This window comes from Poeciliopsis prolifica, unplaced genomic scaffold (genome assembly GCF_027474105.1).
Source record: "Poeciliopsis prolifica strain line A6 unplaced genomic scaffold, Auburn_PproV2 SCAFFOLD052, whole genome shotgun sequence".
In the NCBI taxonomy this organism is placed as follows: domain Eukaryota; kingdom Metazoa; phylum Chordata; class Actinopteri; order Cyprinodontiformes; family Poeciliidae; genus Poeciliopsis; species Poeciliopsis prolifica.
In genome coordinates this window covers 2922980-2947233 of record NW_026562427.1, presented here as the reverse complement: position 1 = coordinate 2947233, position 24254 = coordinate 2922980, and the positions used below count along the sequence as shown (strand labels likewise).

The 24254-nt window shown below is 38.7% G+C and overlaps 1 protein-coding gene across 2 annotated transcripts in view; it reads right to left on the bottom strand.

Moving 5' to 3' along the window:
- The window catches only part of adgrb2 (adhesion G protein-coupled receptor B2), a 241880-nt gene extending 234550 nt beyond the window's left edge, over positions 1-7330 (bottom strand). For both annotated transcript variants that reach the window (XM_055058814.1, XM_055058815.1), the window contains exon 1: positions 6482-7330. The gene's annotated coding sequence lies outside the window, so the exon portion shown is untranslated. The remainder of the gene's footprint in view (positions 1-6481) is intronic.
- Positions 7331-24254: the final 16924 nt, after the last annotated feature.

Here is a 24254-nt window from a genome sequence, read left to right as displayed (position 1 = left end):
CAGTCACCCGGGGCCATGCCAAATGAATACCGCCCCAGTGATAGAGGCATCTGTTGCCCCAAATGGAGCATGGCACAGCATATGAATAGGGAGGGACAACATATGAAACCAAACAGAGAGATAAGAATTCACTCATTAAATTCATCTCTGATTTCTTCTTCAGCCCTGTTTAACCCAAATGTATCCCCGACTTCCTCTTGCTCTGTTGCTATCTAGTGACCTGGGTCTGTGATCGCTGATTTGCAGAAAGTTGACAGCAGATCATCTGGATGTGGTGAGTAGAAATCCTAAGACTATCTGTCAGTGCATGTTACTTGAACCAATGCAGTCAACCACAATAATAGAACTAGATACTTTTGCCCCGGTTAATAATAATAATAATAATAATAATAATAATAATAATAATAATAATAATAATAATAATAATAATAATCATAATAACACACAAATCCCAGCTACGGCTGTATATCAAAGCCAGTACAAAGAAAAGCTGCAAAGCCTTGCAGAAGTATAGACGCCACTGGAATGTTTCCACATTTCTTCATATGATGGCCACAAACACCAGTGTGTTTTCTTGATATTTAATGTTATAAACCACCAAAATGCAGTGTATAGTTGTGAAGTGGCAGCAAGATAGTTATTAAAACTATTTCTGAATAAAACTATTTGCAATATCGGAGATGCTCCGATGTGTGTGAATTTGTTGCATGTGACACTTGTACACGTGTATGAAAATCTCATTTGCAGACACGCACACTGTTAATGTGTAAGTTTATGTTCATATCGGATCGTCAGTTTCCATATGAAGTTGCTACATATTTATTTAAGTTAAGAAATGAAATTTGACAAGCAGCCCGGAATGTTGCGTATTCTCTATTTCTTCTTTTTTAGTATATTTAATCTTAATATTTTATTCCCTTTTTGATTTTATTTTATTTTTTTTGTTTTGTTTTAGTTAATTTTTTTCAATCATTCAAATTGTACCAGCTGGCAGGGAAACATATAATGGAAATTATCTTTAGCTGTAATTTGGTGCAATTTCATCTGTGTTCTTCAAAAATTTCACCAAAGCTCAGTCGCCCTACTTAACAAATAAAATACAGGCAATAATATGAAATGTTTTTTGAACATCTATTGAAATAATTCTGAAAAATTGTTACTTTGGAAAATGCATTTTCATTTCAAATAACATCTGCATTTGCATTACTGTTACGGTTACATATAGCCTGACAATAAAACAGTGGCTGAGGTTGTTTGGTTAGCTTTGTTGTTCTGATTTAAAAAAAATAATAATAATCTCTCAACTCTCACTAGCTACCAATTTTTCAATTGTTAAGCAATTTCAAAAAATATTTTTTTTCCACTTGACAATTATTCTGCACTTTTTGTGGGATAACTTGCCACATAAAACATCAACATACATGGAAGTTTGTGGTCGCAAAGCAACCAAATGTTGGGAAAGTTTGAGTGAGCATGATGACTTTTTCCAGCCAATCCCGACAAGAAGCATCCTTTCAGAATTTATTGAGGAGTTTATGCACAGTTGGTGTTTGGGCCTTAATAATAAGGAGGAGAAAATGGAGGGCAGGTGAGCTTGTTAGGGAGGAAATGTGTTTTTGCACATGTAAGAGAGGGGAGTCAGAGGAACAATGGCACAGCGAGCGTGCAGTGATCCAGGCAGGACCAAGCTGTCGCCTGGCTCTTAGTACATATGCACTAGTTAAACAGCCCGCACACACACAGCTTGACTCCCCACTGACACTTTTTTTTTGTACTGGGATTCCTCCCTCCTGCCATGTGTGTGTGCTGATGAGTGCACTTCATACAAAATACTCGAGCCAAAATGAGACGTGAAAGAAAAAAAAAAAAAGAAAAGGAAGAGATGCAGGTGAGGAAGAGGTTATGGGGTAAAAGTCAGCGGGAGATGCAATGGAGGAGGAGGGATGAGAAAAAGAAAAAAATAATAAATTCAGTGCCAGCATTGGTCTGTGACATGTGGGTGGATATTGAAGATGTTATTAGTATCACATTTGCAGGCTTTATAAAACTGCCACAGAGCTGGCTCATTTTAATATATCTTCGGCTGATATGTGCCACACTGTCATGTGTGTTGCACTTCCAGCAGCTGCTGAAATGATGGCACAGTGATAACACAGGCATTTCACAGCCCTCTTTGACCCTCCTGCTGTGTTTTAGTCCACAGCTCATTTCATTTCTTTTGCCAAGCTTCTGTGATATTTTTACAGTAATGCACAACACTTCAAATTCAAGAAAGTAAAGTTAATATTTGGCATTTGTATTGTAAATATTATTTTTGAAGAACGTCTCTCTTTTTCTCACATTTAAAATGAAACTAATAATTAGAATAATAATAATATAATTAAGGAATAAGCAGAAATTTATGTGCAACAAGTGCTACAGCTTTTTTTTGCACCTTCTACTACTGTTTTAGCTTTTCCCTTCAGGAGTCGCCACACTCATCTGTCTATAATTAGTCCTGTGCTCTAGATGCTCAACTAACTTCATAACTTCTTTTGCCTGAATTCCACTGAGCTTAAAAGTTGAAACTGTTCCACGTTTGAGGACTTGGGTTTATAGGCGATGCTTTTTCAAGAGTTTTACAAATACACAGATTACAAATAATCATGTTTTCATGGTTTAATTAATTTCTGTTTATGGCGGTATGCATTGTTGAGCCTGCACAGGCTATTCCTCACAACAAGTTGAAGTGGCTCACGTTGCAAGCCTTCAAGACTCGAGCTGCAATTGCGAATGAAGTGCTTCATGTTCATTTTGGACCTTGGTAGAAACTTGAAGAAGAAAATTATAATGCATAAAACTGCGCTTCCACAAAAAAAAAAAAAAAGGAAATGAAGAACTCTCTGGAGATCACTGTGGGCAACGTCGGCAACCGGTTTGGCATTGAATACACAAATTCAGCCGAGGGAAACACTGCTCTCATGAAAGGCTTTGTATCTGCCAAGATGGCACATGGTGTAATTCATGCTAAAGAACCGTCCAATAATTCCTACTACTTAAATGGGGATTTACACTCAAAGAGGCTTTTTCTGCTCAAGTTTCATGTTTGTTTTCTTCATTCATTCAGTATAATAACTAACTATGTGGGAAGAAGGTATAAAATTGCTTGTGAGACGTTACAATTATTAGACTAAAATATTTGTCACTCACTAGGTGCATCAAAATCCATTCTTTTCTGCAAAACATTTTGCAAACTTTTACCCAGTTTTAGTAACAAGGTAACATTTTGGTGATAGAAGAAGAAAAAAAACAGTGAAGGTGATTGTTGTGGGTAATGTAATGGGAAACCTTCCCAGCTACAGCTGTTTCCCTCATAAAAGGTCTGCAAATCTTGTGCACGCTATAAGTCATTAAAAATCATGGCAGCGGCAGAGGTAAACAGTTACATGACGTTATATTCATAATTTAGCCGTGACGCTCATCATCCATCAGCCATCAGAGGAAAGGTTGGCGTTGGAGCGACAAGCCCATTGTAATCGGGTTGTGGATACATGGGCAGCGTTTGGTTCAAATTGTAGTTGGCGAGTTTATGGAACAGCTGCAGATTCAACATGTTCAAATGACAACAAGACTTTTTATGAACTGTCCCATGTTGTGAGAATGCTGGTGGAGTCACCTGCACATTGTCCTAAGAGGATAAAAACAAACTACAAACTACAAGGAAAACTACTTCTTGCTGTCTTCTTCGTGGGATTTTGCCAGTCGTAGCAACCAGCTGTTGATCACGTGACTCATGATCACGTGATTTGTTGGCTTCCAGTTTTCCCCAGACATCAATCTGATTACAGCTTTGACGAGATGTGGGGGATAAAAAAGTCAATTTTTTGCTGTAAAAATAAAAACTACATCTTTGTGAGCTCGTCCTCCCATATGGACCATCTTCCATGAGAGAGATACTTTAGCTTATTAGAGGCAATTGTTGGCTGCCTGGAAACCACTGAGATGACTTCAGATGACTGTAAAACATGTAACTGTGGGTTGTGAGAGACCCAATCTCACAACCCACAGGAGCTGAAAGATGTGCTGTATCATTTGCATGTCATGCTTTGATGGATAAAAAGCAAACTTTGTCTATGAGTACACTGTGGATTTCTAACTTTCTCTGGAGTAAAGAATAATGAAATCCCACCCTCATCCACCAATAATATAACTCAAACTCTGTAATAATAAAGAGCAGCGCTAGAAGCGTTTTCATGCTTCTTGGGCCTTTGTCCGTGGTGCTGAACTTGTAACTGTTTCCCTGCAACCAAAGCCCCAGGATTGTGCTTGTGTCGTTGCATTTATAGAATCAGAAGGGTGCAAATGTGATCTTGCAGGCTCCATCACTTTAAACAAAGCTGAATCTGGAAATCCCTGCATCGTCAAAGGTTGTTAATCTCTAGTCTTTTTTGGTGTTTGAAGGAGCCTTGGAGGTTTTGCTTGTTAATCATTTTCAGAGAATGCTGGAGCTTTAGTGAGCTGAGAATCCTGCCTCAAAGGGGCGCCTTGTACAAAAGGACATTTTCCTTACTTTGCAAAAAGGTTCATGTGCAGTTCTGGAAATAAATAAAAAAATACTTAGGAATGTTTTTTATTATTATCATTATTATTCATATTATGCCATATTAAGTATTTTTCTATGAAAATGTTCTTCAAGCCAACAGAAGACTGATTCTTCATGTTTATTGAAGCTTCCTGTGATGCTGATTTGTGGGTAAAGACTTTTCAAGTGAATTGTTGCAGAAAATAAGCAAAACTTGCTTTATATGGGCTCCTGATCAGTTCATTAGATGAACAATATCAAAGGAACGTTGCACATCTCTCGCACTGGTATCAGTTGCTCAATGAGGCTTGTGTCATTTACTATAAGACTAAGTTGAAAATCCTAGCTTTGTCACAAACCTAAATAAACCTCCAAAAATGGCTATGAATGTTTTCTGCCCTCCAAAAACATTCATAGTTTGCTGTGAACTGCCCTTTGCAAAACCTCCTGGAGGCGCCCCTGGCAGAATACTTATCTACTCGCCACATATTTTTAGTTGTTGGATGTTGACAATCGTGCGTCTTTTCACATCACAGCCACGTGATTGTGGTGTCACAAAATAGTTCACAATACGTGGGTACTTGAGCAAAAAAAAAAACCTGGAGTCTGATGACCTGTTCATCTGAACTAAACGAGTCGCACAGACGCTGCACACGAATCAGTGCGTCCTGCACAGCCTCCCGCACAACGAGTTTAGGCAGAAAGTTCAACATGTCACAGATGGCATTTTTAAAGAAACAACACAATCCAGCTCCTCGCTGCCGTCTGAGCAACTCCCCCCCCCCCCCCCCCCCCTCTCTTTTTCTTTTTAAAATGAATATTTAGCAAAGATTCAACTGTGGTCAGGGATGGGAGTTTGAATTAAAAGGTGCGTGAAGAAAGGAGCGCACGCTCCGCACGCTCAACAGATGGCATGAAGAGGAACAGACAGAGGGAGAGGACGCTCGGAGGCTGCTTCGCACTCCCTTTTCCGTCGCGTCCCAGGTTGTCATTCTCGCTCAGCGTCACGCGGGAGCCACCTGCTCGCTTTCCTGAAGGCGAGCGGTTCTGGAGAGAAGAGTTTTGCCCCGACGTGCTCGCAGGCAGAGCGGAGTTTTGGCGCTGCACGACGCGGCACTGCGGCAGGCGCAGACTGAACCCGCCGCGATGTTGCAGCTTTCAAAGGGCTTTCTGTTGCACGATCCGCTGCCAGTGAACTCCCCCTCCCACAGCCCCATCTCCTCTTTTCTCCCCATGCATGCTCTTGCGCGCATCCTCTTTAACATTCAACGGCGGAAGGCGCCCGCTCACACATACGGGCGCACAGTTGCGCACGGAAAAAATCGTTGTAATCAGACCGCGGACGATGTATTCTTCTGCCAACAATTAGTTGTCACCAACTAAAAGTAAAATATATGATTAATAAAGAAAACTTCAAAAAAAAAAGAAAAAAAAAAAGGTAGGTTGCAACAGCCCTTCCTCTGTCTTCCAAGCGGATGGTGGATGGGGGAAAGTGAGCTTGCCACTGCGTCTAGAAACACTAGAATAGAAAGTGGAAACAGTGTGCGTGCGTGTGTGTGTGTGTGCGTGCGTGCATGCGTCTGCGTGGCCACTGCGCAAAGTTCCAGGTCGGTTTTAGAGGCGAGAATCCTAAAGCTCAATCCCTGCTCTCTCCTTCGGGGATTGGGAATATTTGAACTGTCTGCTGTCCCACCTGTGATCCATCTTCCACATTACAAACTAAAAAAGAAAATAAATAAATAAACAGGCGTTTTGATTCATTCCTTGTGACAATCCTATCCAAATAGGCTGAAGCTATTAGCTGGATGCGACATCAAAAATAGGCACGTCCAGACCAGAGCAAATAAACACACACCAGCAAGACAAAGTTGAGTTTTTTTTCTTTCTCTCTCTCTCTTTTTGCCGATAGGCTCACGTTACCTGGTCGCTGTCAGCAGCAGTTATTTGAGGAGGAGGCTATTCCCCGATCGGTTCCGTGGACATAAGTTAAGTTTCCCATCCATGGCACGTCTCAGACGGAGAAGGGGATTATTATTCATTCACGTTTTGCTGCTGCGCCCCACTAATGTTCTCCGTGAGGCATCCCACTTCATCGAGTCCAAAAGAGAAGAAGGAAAGGGAAAACGAAGAAAGTATAAATGGAAATAAAAACAATCTGAACAAAAGGTTAAAGGAAAAATCTAAATTCATGAAATCATAAAAAAAAGAAAAGTAGGCACAGATCAAATGAAAGAACAGAACAAAAAACAAACAAAAAGAACGAGGGACAACGCAATCCCCCTCCCAAAAAAATAATAATCTACCAAAAAAACGACGTTACTGTAGATGTCCAGTTTTGTTTGAAAAAAGCGTAAATCCACGTGATATAATCTCCATGGTTTGGTGCAGGGAGCCGCACGACATATTCCAAATTCACAGTAAGCGGCACCGCAGCAGCAGAAGCAGCAGCAGTGGAATAACTGGGTGGTTTTTTCTCTTTTTTCTCACGATGCCCGGTACTCCAAGTCCAAAGAGGCTCTTCATTTAAAGCAGACGCCGAAACAACAGACAGGGAGCGAGTTGGAAGCGAAAGATGAAATCACACACAGAAAAAAAGAAGAAAAAAAAAGCATTATATCTCACTCCTCCATTTCTTCCTCTTCTTCCTCCTCCTCCTCTGTGCGGTGGGATGAGATGTGTCGCCTGCTCTGGCATTCGGGATGAGGATCCACAGGCAGCGTCTCGCAGTCGGGCATCTGGCTCCCCTGCAGTGTCTTCATGAGCGGAGGACGGAGATGCGCGCTCTCGCTGCCCTCTCCGCCGGGGATCTGTCAGGCGCGTTCACGTCGGAACTCCCCATCCCCTCCTCCTCCTCCTCCCTCCTCCTCTTCCTCCTACTCCATCCTCCATCTTTCTCACCCCTCTCTCTCTCTTTCGCGCGCGCGCGCACCCGCCTGCTCACGCAAACACACAAACACATATTCTACCTCTACTGACGTCAGCCAGCAAAGTATAGCTACATGATGTCAAATTCCTCAAGCTCTAAAAAGGACAATTCCGCTTTTTTTTTTTTTTTTGTAACATCATGCTTGATTTTCCTTATTTGGACACTAATACGTGATTAATCACGCCGACATTTCTGCAAACAATTAACGTGGTGAAAAATAAAGACAACCCACCATGTCTATTGAACTTTCAGATATGACCAAGGAACACACCAGGCAGATCATGGAGAAAGTTATGGAGAAGGACAATGCAAGGTTAGGCAATAAAACAATCAAAAAAGAAAACATGACTCAAAATGGAAAGTGGCATAATGGCCAATCTAAACTGAAAGACTGGAGAAAAAGAATATTAATCAGAGGAAAAAATAAGAGTTGAAAAGTAAGTTGGGCCTTTTGCCCAAATTACTGCGAACCACATTTCAAGTGGGAGAACCTGTTGGCAGGACTGTTCTCATGCTGTGGGGATGTCAAAACAAAGAGAAGAGTACCGTCCAAAAATATGACTTTTGTGCAACAGAGACGAGATGAAAGTAAATTTTTAATAGAAGTAAAACAAAAAGAAAAGAATGTTCTGTGTGTAGTTTGTCACAGTGGGCAAAGCAAACATGTTGCTGAATATCTGAAGATCATTAGAGCAGAATTAAAAGTTGTTTTTTTTTTGCTTTTGTGGCAGATAAACTGCGGTTGTTGTTGTGCTAAATAGATGTTGCTTTCCACTGTCACCACGAACTATTTTTGAACTGAGACTTTTTCAAACAAATAACTTCTTCAACTCTTGGCATATAGTGAACTTAAATTGACTGCATTGAAATATATACACACATTAACAAGACATATGCAACTGAAATAAACTCTTTTTTGAGGCGTGTGTGGTGAAGTGGAACCATTTCAGTAAAATTGAATGGAATAACCCTGAATACATAATCCTCACACAGAAATATAGGGCTGGGAGCATCGTGCTGCTGAAATGCTTTTTTCACCCCAGAGTGTTAAAGCTACAGACAAATGACACAGATCAAAATATTTTTCTTTATGCTAGAATGACCCAGTCAAAGAGCGGATTCCACATCACACAGAATACATGTGGAAAGCTGTATTCCACATGTAGCTATTCTACACAAAAGAATAGCTGCTTTAATTGCAGCGATCTCGTGTCTCATAAAATCCACCAAAACTTATGGTTGTAATGAGACAAAATGTGAAAATGATCAAGACGTATGAAAACTTTTGTTAGGAGTGACAGTTTTTTTTTCTCTTTGGGAATGAACCCCCTTATTCAAAGATTCAAAATTCTCACACCGCCATTTCTTTTTGTTGTTTTTTTTTCTCCCATTGCATTCTCTACAGAGTGGATGATCTGATTAGACTTTGGGGCGCCTTTGCTGCATATATTTGCATGAGGATGAGAAGAAGTGATGGTACATTAGTCAACTCAAGTGGTTCTTTTGACGGCTTGGGTGTGAAGGAGGAGCCACAGCAGCGCAAGCCAGCTCCACAAGTGTTGACAGATTGCTAAGCGGCCATATATTCAGCTATAATAAATTTCCAACTCCTCTCTGCTTCGGCGGTAATAATCCAGCCGAAGCTTCCAGTGTTCTTATTTCTTTAAAGAATCTAATGTGAAAGCTTCAAAATAAGATGTTTGTTTCTATAAGATGTGGAAAAGAAGGCAGAGCGATGTTTGAAATTCAAGTGCACATCTTGTGAAGACAAAAGTGGACCGTATTACTTTAACAGCCTAAGTTTGAAAATTGCTTCACCAGTGAGCAGAGTTGCAAATGATAGAGCGAAAATAGAAGCTACCGAGGCTGTGCATCTGTCAGATTACAGCATGTCAGAGTCTGGATGTTAATCATCAAACCGACACATACGGCGAGTCCATACATTTGTTTTAAAATGAAGCTGCGTTGCTCTTAATTGCACAGCTCACTGTTGCTTTCAGGCAAAAACCTTGCATTTCATTTTTAGTTTAATTTGCTTTACCAAAATCAACTCTAATGATCACCTTCGCATATCTCTGGGCTTTCACTGACATTTTTTATTTTTTTAAGAAAATGTAACTTTAACCAGTCAGTATGAATTTATGTTTAGTGGCAATATTTCCTCCTCCATCCCATTTCCTGAAAAGTTTTGCTTTTGGAGATACAAGACTCCTGTATCTGACAGCAGCAATATTTTGTGATGCAGAATGGCGCTGTATTATGTCTGGGTCTGCACTTTTATTTATCTGTAAATTGAAGGTTGAGTTTTATAGATTCCTCCACCTACCCTTGTTTGAATTTGTGATGATATTGCTCGAATGAAGTTCCCATTCTTTTATTTATTATTCGATATTACACTGTTCGCCCATCACAATGTTGTTTATCTGCCTTTTTGCTTCAGTTCATGGGAAGATGTGCTGCTTTAGGTCGGTAGCGTTGTTCCATTTGCAGTTACGTTGACACTGTGCCATACATTCACAGACACTGTATCACAATTTGATTACCAGCCATGCCAGCTTTCCCAAGCTATTTTTAGACATATATCGTGACAGTAATAACATTCCTGATGCATCACTAGTATGTCTCTGTCTGGGTATATAAAGACTCACTCCCTTTGATGGATGCTTGAAACAAAAAAAGAAACTGCCAGCATAACCTACTTTCTGAGTAATTAAGTTAGTAATTGTCCCACCACTTTGGGGTTTTCCATAATTGTAGACTAAAACTCATATGGTACAAGCCAATCCCTTACTCTATGCTTTGTTTTGTACAGGAAGGTCTGGGCCATCCACTTTTGACAAACAATTGCTTGCTTTAGGCGTGGATTCTGTTGAAGTTTGAAACTAAATCCAACTGATAACGTTTGATAAATTTCCATACTCGTACTAATGTTTGTCATGGACCAGTTCAGGACTGTGAAGCCTATTGGAAAGTGCCTGTGCTGTAAACAACCATCCTCCTCTTCTGAGCGAGAAGTGCCAAACTGTTTTATTCAATATTTGGAAGCGTGGCCAACACCGACTGAATGGCAGACTACAATACTAAGATAGCGCAGAAAATCAACGTCATTCTTCACAACTTCTCCTCCTGTTCGCTGATTGGCCAGGCTGACGTTCGACTAGAGGAATCTAAGTCAATGGGAGAAAGCTCAGGCTGAGCTGTGCAGCGAATCAAGCAGAATCGAGCATGCATAGGAAGACAACGGTCATTTTCGACAAAAAAACATAAAATGAGACAGTTTATAAAAATAAAAAAAAAGCAGAAGTAATGAAAGGCATTTGCACACTGTGGAGACTTCCACACACTTAATTTCAAAGTAAATGCACGATTTAAAACAGTAACATCAAAGACGTGAAATATTCTTGATGTACATCAGCAAATATAAAATACCGTAATTTAAAGTCGATATATTTTTTGTTCTTTTCATGTGGTATCCTCATATAATCTGTCAGGGTCCATTTTTCCTCCTTCTATATCTCTCCTCGGAGGCTTTTTGTGACAGCTTTGCCTGAAAGAACTCTAATCGGAATCAAATTTGTGATCTCCAAATCTGAACTAAATGAAAGCACAAAGCTGATCGAAAAGTAGGACCATCTGTGACTGTGATATTCATTCTCATTTATTAGCTTTAAAACATGACAATGAAAAAAAAAAAAGATTGTGAGGAAAAAAAATGTAACGTTGGCTGAATACACTGATACAAGCGAAAAATCCTTCACCTTTAATTCACTTAGTGACTGATAGAAATCTCTCTTTACAATACATCGTTTCTTATGAATAATTTAATGTTATTCTGATAAGGTTAACTCCAGAAGTGAAAGGCACAAAACAGATAAAATCCAGACTTTCATCTCCTCTACATAGCAAATGTGCAAGATGGTATGCAAACGTCAGCACTGCCTTTTTGGCAAGACAATCTCTCAGGATAGCATCATCACTTAAAGGCAACATTTGTCCTGAATTACAACCAATTATTTTGCAGCACTATGCCAACCAGAGATTGTGTAAATTCTGAAAAGGTTTTCGCTTAGGTAAGTTGCTTTTTGTTTTCAAGCACATGCTTCAAACATGGACTTCTTTAAAATAAACCCCAAACCGTGACATCTACACTGAGCACAATTTAAGTTATTTTATGTAATAATGAGGAAAGAACATTTCACATACATGCAGTCCCCACACCACCATTTTTGATTTTAACAAAGGTGGTCACACTTGTTGATGGTAACTTTAGATTTGCAGACTTGACTATTATTTTGACAGTGAATGATACTTCAATATGAGCACAAATTAAAACTGTGGCATTGTCATTAAACTGTTTCACCAGGGTGATAACAGTGTCATAACTTTTTTTTGAATTTGATTACTCAAAAAAAGAAGTACAAATATGACATAGTCAACAATTTTAGATTTTTTTTACTCTCCTCCATGAAGACATTGTTTGTCTGAAAAGAGTCTTGAAAAGTTACAGGTGGTGCAAAAGTTTTAAGATCATACTATTACTTTTGTGCATAATAGTTGTAGATACTTGTAATTTTTGTGTGTGTGTGTGTGTGGGTGTTTGCAAACAGGAAAAAATGCCTTGGAAACAGCTATTTCGTGAGGCAAAAAATTAAACTGGCCAAATGAGAAAAAATACAGAGCAAAATAAAAAGAAACAATTGAAAAATCTTTTGCTTCAGTTTAATAAACACTTGAGCACATTGTTATGATTTTTTTTCTTTTGAGAAATCAAGCACAAATATGTGCATCAATGTGCAGGAGGAGCAGTGGGAATCTTTATTTTCAGTTTTAGGGTAATTTAACATCCAAACAAAAAAGCATCCAGAAACATGTGATTTTTTTACACTGTATAAAAATACATCAGGACAATATAATTTCTGCTTGCTAAATACAGTATAAGATATTTTTTTTTATTGTTTTAAATTTGGAAGTTTACCTTTCCTTATGTTTTTGATAGAATGGTAAACTGTATGACTTACATCAAACATTGTGGGTATTCTCTCATAAGCCTCATAAGAATGTGGACAATGTCACCTATTGTATGCTTAGGGCCATTATCTATTTGGATGATGTTGTCCCCCTGCACTTTACACTGGGAAGGAGTTCTAATGCTTGCATGATTCCCCATTTTTCTTGGGAATATACCAATACTCTTTATTGCCAAACACTGGTATTCGTTTCATCAGACCAGAGGATATATCTCCAAAAACGCATTTCTTTGCCCATGAGTGTCTATGCAAACTGAAATTTGTTCTGCTGCTTTTCAGGGAATCATATGTTCCTCTCTGAGTTGCCTTTCACCTAATATCATTACAGGACTTGTGTCATTCTGAATAATGGCATCAGCTCCAGATAGCATCGTCATAAGGTCTGTTGCTTATGTTCTGTGGTTGATACTGTACCACAACATGCAAGACTCCAGGTACAGGTTGGGCCCATGAAATAATCCAGTATCTTACAGCAACAAGGCAAAACAAAAGAATGCAAAAAACACTATAACAAAGTAGCCATTACAGCGATCTAAATATCTCTGCAGAATACAAACTGGAGACCCGTAGGTTCAAAGTAGGAATCACCTCAACCTCAAGGTTGTGGAAAATAACTGAGCTAAGCTCCTGTGGGGCTTAAAATCACAAACCGACAAAATGGTAATGTCCCACAGCCGGACACAGCGATCGTTGATAAGCAGCAGATGGCAGTCATTGTGTGATCGATCCACCAAAGATTGTTTGAAGGAACGCTAAGCTGCCAGGACTCGACTCGGGTTTGAGATGAACAGGTTCACTTGAGAAGGACCAGAGAAAGAGAAAGAAATATAGAAAGAGCACGAGGATCAAATAGTGCACTGGAATCAAATAATCAAAACCACTGAGTCATGAGAGATACCTTACTGCACAATTGATGGGAAAAATGTATGGACCTAGATTAAGGGTAAGCGTGGAGGAAAACATGTTACGTTGCAAAAGACTTGGGAATGGTGTCAAACTTTGTCTTCCAGTAAGGCATCGCAGATAAACATTTATCCGGGGCAGCAAAAAATAGGGTTATGATTTTTCAAATGTTAGAATGACATAATCACACTCAAAATCCCCAAATCTTAAAAAAAGGTTAGAAAATTTAGTGTGCTCAGGAGACCTCGATGTCTCATTTGTCTCTACTAATCGTCACTGAAAGAAAAGGTCCAAAGTTCCTATGTATTCCTACATCTCCCCCGCGAGCTTCTTAATCAGTGCAACTGTAATTTTCCTGTTTGCCTTCTCTGTAATTTAAAATGTGCGTCTTGTCAGAAAATTGTATTGCCCATGTTTGATTAATTTAGCCTCAGCTAAATGGCAGAACAATGGCAAGTTTGATTTGCTTCCTGCGAATCAAGGAACATGTGAGCCGGACTGAACTTTGTTTTTCTTCCCATTGACATGATGGGGTAAACCTGGAAGTCCATTTAAATTCGGCCTGCCATATGTATTTTTTATTTTTATTTTTTTATCTTCTCAAACTGGTATTTCGCTTGAGTTGTATTTTTTTTCTTCTTTCAGCCCCTGAGGATTAACTTGCAGTCTGTGATGCATCAGCTGTTTGAATGCCCGCATTTATTAGTTGCCTCTGGGGTTTATTCTCTGGCTATGATCGAATCTTGCTTGTGGGCCAGATTTGATCAGAAATAACATGGAAACTGAAATGCTTTCATGCTACTTCTCATCCATGTTTTCGAGAGCCTAGATTTCAGATCAAGGCAGAACAATGTGTTTTTCTGTGCAGATGCCGTTCTGAGGCAAACCTAAGCACAAACACATCTGAGCATAAAATAATCCCTTTGCATTTGCCTGAAGTATGATTACTTGTGTTTCCACATCATGCATGTGATTGTCTGAAGCTAGGAAAATATATAGTTGGGGATTTATTTACCTGTATATATTTGCCAGTCTGTTATATTCACTAAGGGTTAGGAACATGACAATAGGAGTGGCCTGCAAAGCCTATCAGACTTCCTCCAGGATCAAATGTGACAATTATGACACTGTTACCATCTACAAAACTCCAGCATGGCCGCTCCTCTATCCTTTTCCCATCTTTAATGGATTGTTGTTTTCTTCTACTTACATTTACTTACTTACTTAATACATTTTTCCTGAAAATGTAAAATAACTTTCATTAAAAACAAACAAATTTCCTTAGTGTGCATGGCGGATTCAAACTCCCATCATGCATTTGTGATAATTGACGAGAAGTCCACTATATTGGCATGAACAAATTTTACGCAAATTATGTTTGCAGAATTCTTCTGTTTCATCCGCACTGGAGCATTTTTTGAGGATGAAGGCCCGTTTCATGTTCATGCCACAACATTTCAGTCAGATCTAAGAACTGACTTTGACCAAGTCAAATTGATACAACAGTATAGCTGTGTTTTTTTTTTTCTGCATTTCAGGTTTACCTTGTGGCCAAGCTGGCTGGGAATATTTTCCAGACCAACTTTTCTCCACAAAAAGGTTAACTGGAGTTAGGATCCTATTTACCAAATTGACTCTATTAAATCAAATCAAACACCAGAGTAGACAGGTAGCATTAAAAAAGTATGAGCGTTGGTCTTTTTTGCTTTTTCAATTCATACAATAAGTAAGGGGATATATGCAAGAATATATTTTACTTCATAAGATTTTAAAGGGGCATAAGAGGCTTCAAAAAGTCTCCCAAGCAGTGCTGTACCATACAAGGGGAGACATCATCGCAAGTAAAATACAAAAATGACAAAAGAAAATTAAGTTGTCCACTTGACTTTTCTATTGTTTTCTGCATAATTTAGTTTTTTATGGTCAAAATTGAAATTCACCCAATTTTTTCACCAGACAGTGTCCCTGCATAGCTGATTCCAAAGGATTCAGTGTCTTAGCAGTCTCCAACCTCACAGCAGCATCTCACTGCTCTCAAGTCTCATATTATCTAGGCCACCATTCCAGTCACTTCGATCTGAGGAAGAGGAGGCATAGGAAATGTCTTCAAGAGCTGAAAAAAAAATAAAAATCAATTGGTTTCTACCCAAGCTTATGGAATGACTGGGAATCTACAAAGACACCTGTTGGACCAAGGGATCAAAGAAAACAGATCAAAGTCAGTTCAGATATCAAGAGAAATTTTTCTATGTTGAAAAAAAAAAGATTTTCTTCGACTCTCTGTAGAGAACTGGAACATTTACCATCCATACATATATCCAGTAACATTCACCGGAGAAGGACCGTTTAAACATATATTTAAATATAAAATGTAGTGCTTGCCAAACATCTCCCATCAGTGCCTTATTGTGTTTAAAGGTCAGGTTTAGGGGAACAACACTCTACAGTATCCAACTGAATTATTCATGGTCGAGGTCTTACTTATGCTTTGATCTTTAATGCCCCTAAGGGTGAGAATAATGGGTGTTTTGTCAGGATGGTGGAGTAGCTCTTGAAAGGGACCTGCTGTACTGACATACTGACGTGACGTGACAGTTTATTGAGAACATTGAAGAGGTCAAAATATAGTTAAAGTCAAGGTCATTTTCAGGAGAGCAGTGCTGAAAATGTCATATTTCTGTAGTTATCGAAGGTAGAATTCATCCTGTCTACTTCTTTTCCTCCGTAATGTGTTTATTTTAATCTAAAATTATTTTCTATAAAATGGACAATACACAAAAAACAACTGGTCTAAGTAAGCTTTAAGTAAGGGTGGCTCTATTTACATCAACATATTAATTATTATTGCTATGTTTAATTAACGGGAGGAACCAGCAAAGAGTGACAGCAGCAGAAGAGCTTATATACTGGGAGGGTGAGTGTGGAACAATGAACCTGGACTGATTATTTTGTTATTTTACACTTTAAATGACACGTGATTTGGTACAATGTTTTTAGGCGAGAATGTAGGTGTGCAAGTCTCAAATATCTGCTCGGTTCATCAATATGTCACCTAATTGCAATGTTGCTCTGACATTTTCAGACATGTCTGCTCCTGCAGTGTGCCCTTTTTTAACTTTGAGCCCCTGCCCCTCCAAAGGTCTCTGCACAGCCCTGCAGGTGTGAGTGCAGAGAACAGAAGACAGATAGAGAGGGAGAGAGTGAAAAAGTGGCACAGAGAGAGTACACAGAGAACTAGAAAATACCAAAGAAAAACTAGATCTAAGGAACACAGTTAAAGTAGAGAAACAAAAAATAGAGACAAAAAAATAAACTAGAATCATCAAAAAGGACGGAACTAAAATAAAACGGAAACAAGATAAAAAGCAAACCTTAAACAACTCAGGATCCGAACACCAAGTCTACATGATTAAAGTGAAAGAAAGAAGAATAAACTTATGAATATTTGTCTTTGTGGTCTGCTGTTAATTATATGCCGTTTCTTAATCATGTTTTTTTTTTTCCAGTCATCTTAGATTAACCATACAGCTGATGTTCACTCAACAAAGCCATCACAGAGCAGCCATGTTCCATATGTGCAATAACTTACTGCCACCATAAGTGACGTTTTCTAGTCTTTGTGTTCAAGGCATCTTTAGCTTTGCGTCCGCATCATCAACGGTACACACTCCTTTCCTCCCGACTGACAGTGATAAATTGCCAGATGACTGCCGTGCTCTTTGCCCACCTACTGTGAAAATTCTTTCTGGTCATCTTCAGCTGGTGTATGACTTCAGTCTAGCCCCTCTTCATGGGCATCTATCAGCTACATTCAACCCTCTTCTCATAAATCTGCCCCAGTCCCTCAATCCCATCTCTCTGTCTGCTCTCCACCTCCCTCCCATTTGCCCATACATTTAAGAGTAGCTGAAGCCCACAGCAGACCACACTTTGTTGGCCCATCCATCATGACTGACTGTAGGCTAAACAGGTTCAAGAAAAAGAAAGAAGAAAAAAAAGCTATGATTTAACCCCACCTTGCCCTTGGCAAGGAAGGCTGCCTTGTGGTGCCCAAGAATATATTGTTATTTGCAGAAAAAGAAAATCCAGCCATTCCTTTCTGCATTCATAACATCCAGAGTCATTGGAATATAAGAAATTGGCTCTTAAATCTTGTTAGTATGTACAAGTGCCAACATCCTTTGGTTTACCATTTTCAAACTTTGCTGTTCATAAATGAGTTCTTTAAAATAAGATGATACATTAAGCAGCCATAATAGAAACTTTGCAAATATCAGTACAATATAACATTATGATTGCTGACAGGTAAAGGGATGGACTGTGATTATCCATCACCTTGCCACATAGAGGAGGCAAGCAAACATTTTGTGCTCAAAGTTGAAAAATAGTTGAGGAAGGACTTGACAGGTTTGACAGGGGAAACACGTTGACAGGTAGAGGACTGCAGCTCTTGTAGGTTGTTGCTTTTTCCATATGTTTTTATGTCATCTATTTAGTCATAAGCATTTTTTTTGTGACCCCTGTAGGACCACATACAATGATGTCAAAATAAATAAAATGTTTGCTTTTATATGAATGGAAAAAGTCTATCTAAACCAACATGACATTTTGTAGAAAGTAATTGTCCCATACATGATTCTGTCTTTTGTTTTAGCTATTCAGAGGCTGGTTTGGCTGCCATACTCCAAAGCCTGAGGTCTCCTGAATACTGATCATTCACTTTCTAGATTTTCTGGTAGAAAGAAGAATTTCACGGTTCTATTTATTCCAGCATGTCATCCACGTACTACATTAGCAAAGCACCCCAAAACCAGTGCAGAGTAAAGCCAGAAGCATCACCGAGGATTTTATCCATCCTGACTGTTATTTCTTGTTACCTTCTGACAGATATTAGTTATTTGCATTATATTGTGGTATCTGTGAAGAAACAAGGAATTTCAGGTCATGAATACAACATCTGAGCTCTCCATCAAGTCCTAAATTTAAAAGAAGAACAAAAAGATTTCTAAAAGGCAATAATTTATCAAAATAAAAACTCACAAGGTGACCTTTTGAAGAGCAATACTTTTCCTTAGTGCAAGAAAAACACTGGAAAAAAAAAAAAAGTTGATCCTACGTGTTTGCAGCATGGCTGAGGCATAAACATATAAACAAGTTTGTCATATTTGATCTTCATTACAGCACATAAAATATGAGGCTTTGTTGCACTCCATCACAACAAGGTGGGCAGATGGAGGCAATGAATAAAACCTGGCCTGACAGTAGTGATGACGGTTGATCTTACCCTCCAGGAGATAAGTTAGCGATTTCATGCCAGCAGAAAAAAAAAAAAAAAAAACATCACCATTAGAGAGCTGCACTCACTGAGGAATTGCTGCTATTTCCATCATTTTGACAATACCAACAGGGGAATCAAGATGAGGGGAAGATTACTTGTTCTTTAGGGGATGGAGAGAGTTGGACTGGAGTTGGAGTGGTGAGTAATTTATTATTTATTGTTTGGGTTTTGTTTTTTTCGAAGGGGGTGGCAGGGACTTTTTGAGAAAGAAGGTAGTAAACTCATAGTTGCTGAGAAAATATTCTCTCAGAAAAATGTTCAGTTAAAGAGGCAATGATTTCAGGAATTAGTGCGAGTTGAGATGACTGTGCAGAAAAGCATGTTCCAGGTTTCATCAGTAAATACAAAGAAGGCAACATCCGCATGCCGCTTTCCAGCTCCTCTTCTTTTCTCCGCGCTCGCTCTGCTTTGACACTCAGCTGCTCCGTTTTTAGCCTCAAGACAGGTCTTCTAGGGGCTCTTAACTAAATGGGATTTTTGCTGAGGCCATTGTTAAGAGCTCTGCAAATGTAAAGACAGCACGCTCCAATAAGCACTGCAAACACTAAAAGGGAAAAGGGCAAGGCCCTTAGTCCCAGGTCTTTCTGTGGCTGTGTGCGAGAAGAAAAGTGGGGAGGAAGACAAAAAAAATAAAAAGCTGAGAAATGTAAACAGACACTATTATCATTAATGCTACTAATGTTCATTTAAATCATTTTCAGCGTATTCTGGTTCGGGAGAATGAATATGTAATCTTGGAACCATGCCTTCAGCTGCTGGTTGCTCAGTGTGTTACATAAATGGTAAAACCTGTGGTTTATTTTGAGCGCATGTTGAGACAATAACGTCCGTACAGCTTCTCTGTATATGTAACCTTTCCTCAAAGAAAATGGCTACTTTGGCTCAAGTTGAGTCTGTAATAAAGTCAATCTATTACATATTAAGTCTGTTACTAGCAGAGATTAAAAAAAGAATCACAGCCAGCACTTCAGTGATCCAGAAAAAAAAAATTACAAGAAAAACCAAAACAAAACATGTTGAACATACAAAATGCAACACATGCTGTGTTCATTGCATCATGAATAGGTATGTGAAATAAGAATGTAGCATATTTGTGTGGACAGAGTGTGGATAAGGTGCTGCTTTAGCAGTTTTCAGAACTTTGATTGCATCACACAAATGCAAAAAAAAAAGGAAAAGTTCAAATAATGGTCACATGGCAGTCCACTTCATGAAGAATAAACTATTGTGAGTTTACTTATCTTTATTCCAGTTGATGACAGTTTTAAATAGATAGTGTTTCAAAAGGTGTATTTTCTTTTTTTTGGGGGGGTGTCATTTTGCTATAAGGTTGTAAATGTAGGACTCACATGAGCAAGAACAGTTCATATTGTTCAAAAGTAGATATCATTGATGGGATCAGAGCGGTATTTAAGTCTAAGCTTTAAAAAAGTTGCCTGGAGAAAATAATTGAAAGAAGTTTACTTTTGACCACTATTTTATGCTAAAAGGCTAAAGCTCAGCCAGACTGGGTGCAGAACTGAGGTATTTTGCAGCTTCTAACCAGTTTTTTTCCAGTGTTGTCCTGTGTTTTTTCCCATGTGTCTCCTGAAAACCTCATACTCCACCTCAACCACTTTTTTATGTTATCAAACTCCAATAATGCAGTTTTTTGTTTTTTTTTCAGATGAATGCATGCGCGATTTATACATGCCGAGTTAAAATGTATGACAAATAAATATTGTGGCACATTTGCCTCAGTCCATATTCATTGTTAATGCAGCCAAGGTTGCAAATATCTTGCATGTTCCCGACATTCCAAGGATTGTGTAAAACATGCATGAACCATCTCTGCTTAATCTAACATCTGCTTCAAAGCGAAACACAACTAATTTAGTTTGTGTACAATTTTACATATATTCAGGTAGAATGAAAGGATATGGCGGATGACTCAAATCCAGACAGGCAAAGACAGCGAGGTGATGATGAAATCTTAATAAAAAATGAAGAAGAAAAAAAAACTTGGACTACAGAGAGCCAGAGCAGAACAAAAAACAAAGCACTGAAGAACAAAAATCTAGCCAAGTGAAATGGGGAAGTAACAGGATTTAGTGGCAGAAACAAGCAAGGAGAGAGAAGGAGGTGAGTTTAAATACTGAGAGTGAATCCTGGAACAATGGATCTGGACTCATTGGCTAACTGACTGCAGGTGTGAGGGGAGAAAGCAGAGTCCACAGGGGGATAAGGGACGAATCTAACACTAAAGAATCACAAGACAGAAAAAACATAAAGAACAAGAGTAACTTAAAGAAATGAACTAACCCTAAGGTAAAATGAAAAATAAGGAACATAATAAGTGGGCTAGAATGAAATAATCTAAACCCCCAAAACAACTGAAAACAACCCAGGGTCCTGACAGTATGGAGTCCAACGAAAGAAGATTATGCCCTCAGATTCATTGGATTTTTTGTTAATTAATTAAACTTAGATTGTTTTGGGCACAAAAATCTCTAAAACTCATTCATTTGTGTGTGAATGACTGAATGTAGCATAAGAAGTCTTGGAGTTTTCTGGAAGAGTTGAACTTTCATAGAAGTACAGGCAATTTGAATGAATTAACATGAAACTGGCTGGGTTACATCAGATAATAGTCACAGGCTGTCTCAAAAAATATGTGGGAACAGCTCTGTCGTCAATGATATCTATTCAGAGACATTAGCATCTTCATCATTTTACAATGCCGCATCTTCACATGCTCAGATGTTCCAATATATTTTAGACAGTGTATGTAACAAAAGAGCCTCTTTTCACATTCAGTTTAAAAGCCTCTATTTTGCATCTCTTAATATGTCAGTACTTGTTAGAGCTGACAGTGACTGGTCAGTGAACTCGCATTGTTTTGTTTTAAATTCTCGTTCAGAACATAAACTCTTGAGGAATTTATACCCAAAATTATTGAGCAATCCTTTAATTGAACTGCATTTTCTGGTGTCACAGTGAATCGATTAAAGAGCTTGATAAGTCATTAGCTTTCACTGATTTCATTATCTGGCAAACCGATGTTGCACAAATAGGTCCACATATATACATGAACATCCTGTTGTCACACACACACCTAATATGTTACTCAATGGGCTACTTGGTTATAGGTTTCCATGTATTCCTTTCCTGCTGCCAGTGGTCTGTGGTATTTCAAAATACATATAGCTCCCCCTGACATCTGCTCTTCTCCCTTCTCAGTGTAATACCTTCCTTCTTTTTGTCATCATGTGTCCATTTTTCTCCAGTATTAGTGACATTCTGATGTCCCTGCTGTAGATCCTGGAGGTGTGGATCGGCGAGTGAGTCAATGTCTCGCTCACTTTTGGAATACTTTCAAACCTCACATACCACTTCAAGTGCATCAAAGGGTGGCTACACAATGCGTTGCTGTACAAAGTGTACAAAGCGTTGCATAAGCAAGTCAAACTTTTCAAAATGTCATTTCTTAAAAAAAAAAAAAGAAAAATCTACATTACCCATTATTTCTGTCTTGCTTCACAATGTGGTTTTACACAACAGAAAATTCAGAAAAGTATACTTAAGTTTGACAAATATGAAGAGTTTAAAGTGCTACAAATATTTTTGTAGGCCACTTAAGTTTTCAAGAGCATTTGGAAATGACCCGATTTACTTTCAGCCGCCTATTCTTATCAACGTAGAGATAAGAGATAAAAGGCCATCACAGACCCTGGCATAGAAATGTAGCATGCTTATATTAATTCTTTATCACCAGATGAGATTTCCTTATTTCACTGCAGAATCCAATCACATTAAACGAGTCAGCCATGTCATAACTCTATCCATTTATCAGGCTTACCAAGTTTGCTGCTAACTTCTTCAGATTGACTTTCAGACGTTGTCTTTCTTTTCCAAACACTTTTATGACTGTCCGAGTTTTTCCTCTTTTGCTTGCTCACTCTATTTGTTACATGTTTGTTTTAGCAAATTAAATTCCACAGCGTCCTGTCGCTGTCCTTTTGAAATTCTGCTTGTATTTTAGAAAAAAAGAAAAGTCTATTTATTTATGTTTTATTAATACTTCCAAACTTCAGGAAACAGAGCATTAAACATGAGTCCTGAATGTTTTCTTGCCGCATAAATTGCCATGTGGCGCTGACTGCAGTGTTTTTTGCTGGTATGGACTCGAAGGCAAAGTAAAAGAAACTGCTGAGCAAACAAAAGGTGTAAGATAAAAAAGACACGTGAAAGCATATACTTTTTCCTGACGTGGTCTCCTCCAGGTCCACTTAACCTTTTAAAGCTTAACTTTAATGACAGAAAATGCACAAGTTGTTTATTTTATTTTTTTTTTCACTTTACAACTGTGAAGGATTAGGACATATCCTCTCAGCAGTCCATCAGCAGTATGCTTTGCCAGTTCACTCTTGGGAACTAAAAATGGAGATACAAAATGTATTTTGTTTGTTCTGTCCATAACATTTTATGCTGAGATTTCAGCAATCATTACCTTGCTACTCTGTCATCACTGTGCAGTATAAGAGATGAAAAAAAAAACTTCAATATTGAGCTATGAAAATGTGTTTGACGCTGTCTTAAAACTCCATCGTTCTATTCTGTCAAACTGAAATTTTCAGATTTTACTCTAAACAATGCTAGGATTTAATGTAACGCTAATGTAAAAAGAAAAAAAAAAAGTTTCGGTAAGTTCCAGGGTGCTGTCATGAGGCAATGTGTTGAGACTTAATATATGCAACGTTTTTTGAAGCAATCGTAGTGCTTAATATAAGCCACATTGCCACCTTGCAAGTGGCAGCAAAAGCTGGAAAATCCTGTTTAACTTTCCTAATTTGTCTCTAGGTCAACAGTTTATTTAGTTTTTCTCTCAGTTTATGTTTTAATTTTAAAAATCTAATGGGAATTACTAGAGACTATCATTCTTACATTTAAGGACAGTCATAATCCGACTGAATTGGATTATGACTATAGCTATAAGGGACGTATAAAAGAAAGCTCCATGCAGAGCCGCAAAGAGCAGACACTTTTTTTTCTTTCCAGTCGCAGACACATAGCAGTTTCAAACCTAAACACATTTCTGCATGTGCCCCCTGGTGTTAGGCAGTAATTTCCTCCTCACTTCCTCCTGTCTGTTTGGCAGCTTGCTCAGTTGGATATGCTGTCTGGCTAATGTATGATTGATTGTTGAAGTAAGAGACACTCCACTGCCCCTGACTTTCCTCCCTCTCAACATGGTTAATGGGCCAGCCAAAGGCAGGTGCAGCAAGGTGTGTGTGTTTGTGGGTGGGTGTGTGTGTGTGTGCGTGTACAGTATGTATCTTCCTGGGTGTCAGAGAGAAATCAGTGCAGGCCTGTTTCATGATATTGATGGATTTATGTCATTGACGCCTATTAGTGTATTCATGTGAACGCTTGAGCAAGCCCTGCCCCAGTGGAGAAGAAGCCCGGCGTTGCGTTTGAGAATCTGTGAGTTACCGAATCGACAATGATAGATGAAGCAGA